The sequence below is a fragment of the Arachis ipaensis genome, chromosome B2 (assembly GCF_059453495.1).
Source record: "Arachis ipaensis isolate K30076 ecotype BB chromosome B2, ASM5945349v1, whole genome shotgun sequence".
Taxonomy (NCBI): domain Eukaryota; kingdom Viridiplantae; phylum Streptophyta; class Magnoliopsida; order Fabales; family Fabaceae; genus Arachis; species Arachis ipaensis.
The window spans coordinates 106,754,710-106,756,462 of record NC_142437.1 but is presented as its reverse complement, the minus strand read 5'-3'; positions in this window follow the sequence as shown (position 1 = coordinate 106,756,462).

The window sequence follows — 1,753 nt, the reverse complement described above, 5'->3', positions numbered from 1 at the left end:
TGAACTTTTCACATGTAGTCATGACCATGTGTTAACGACATCCTTCCTTACCGTGCATTGATTATCACCTATACCATCCTCTTCCTTGCTCTATCCCTATGAATTCAAGTTACTTTCTTTTTCCCTTTTCAGGATGGCCACCAAGAAAGGAAAAGAGAAAGCTACTCCCAAACCACCAGCAAGGAGAAGAACAAAAAGAGCATTAGTGGCAGAGCCATCTTCAACTGCAGTTAAGCCCTCAACAAAAAGAATTAAGAGGATTATAAAGGTCGATGAAAAAGAGAAAGCCTTCCCAGCAAAGGACACTGCGCGATTTTCCAACCGCTACTATGAGCAGATGTTCCCCATCCTGGCAGAAAGGACTTACAACAACGAGTACCTTCTTATCCTCCCGACCCGTATTGCTGAATTTGTTGAGCCGCGAATTGAGCGATGACAATGGGGATTCCTACAGAGACAGCCACGGCAGGTTAATCTTTCATGGGTAGTCGAGTTCTACTCTAATTTTCACTTGCCAACCCTGCAGTCTCTCTATGTCCGTCAGAAGCAAGTCCCCATTACAGAAGAGGTCATTCAACGAGCTCTAGATCTTCCCCCTGCCCCAGAAGGACTGGACGCATTCGAAGAAGCTTCACTCAAGCGCCAGAAGTACCAATTTGACTGGGATGTTGTTCTCAGAGTTATCGCACAACCTGACAGCAGATGGATTTATGGATACCATCGTTCCCGACCTAAGGGAATATTGGCTTTCGCACTTACCTTGGAAGCTCGAGTATGGGCACAGATCATGTCCCATTATGTCTTTTTGAGCACCCACGAGTCCTCTTTCACTGCAGACATGGCTGTTTTACTCTAGTGTATCCTTACAGACCAGCACCTAAACTTACCAAGACACATCCGGAATGCAATGGGACACGTACAAATTGCGGGAAACTTACTTTTTCCCGCCTTAGTTTCAGATCTCGTCTCAGCAGCTGGAGTCTCCTACAGAGCTGGGGACACCAAAGCCATGCTTCCACGGGATGATCAATACATCCCTAACGGAAAATATATCAGACCTCCAGCAGCCACTACAAGCCAGCCTACTGAACCGGCTGAAGACATTCCTCCTTCAACACCACAAGCACCTACAACAACCCAACTGCTCCATCAGATACTTGAAAGGTTGGACCGGCAGGTACACAAAGCAAAGCTAAGAGAGCGCCGTAACCAACGCCATTTCACATTCCTCAAGGAGCTGCTTATAGGAAACCACAGACCTGAGAAGGACCCAAACACCCCGGACTCCACTTCATTTACTAGCACAGGGAGCCATGACGGTCCCGATGGTGGAGATACTGCTACCAGCCCCCCTCTGTTCCTGACAGATGGCACCGAGGACGGTGCAAAACCTTAAATGTGGGGAGGTCGGTCAGTACCTGACTTCCGGAGGTAATTTCTCTTCCTTAACACCAATAAAATAGGATATTTAGTTAGTTTTTCTTTTGTAGAATAGGATAAATTGCATAATAATAGGTTAGTTGCATGCATGTTCTACTTGATTGAAAAGATAATAAGTTTCTTCTAAGACCTTATTTTTTTTTTGAACAAAATTTCACTAATTTTAATCAAAACTTTTATGTTAAATTTGCTTGAAGTTGTATTTGGAATATAGTTTAAAAAGCTAAGAACACACAACCCGTAAGATTTGAGCTTAATTACATGGTTACATTATTTAACCATAAATATTTTATTCTTATGTGTTTACTTCTCT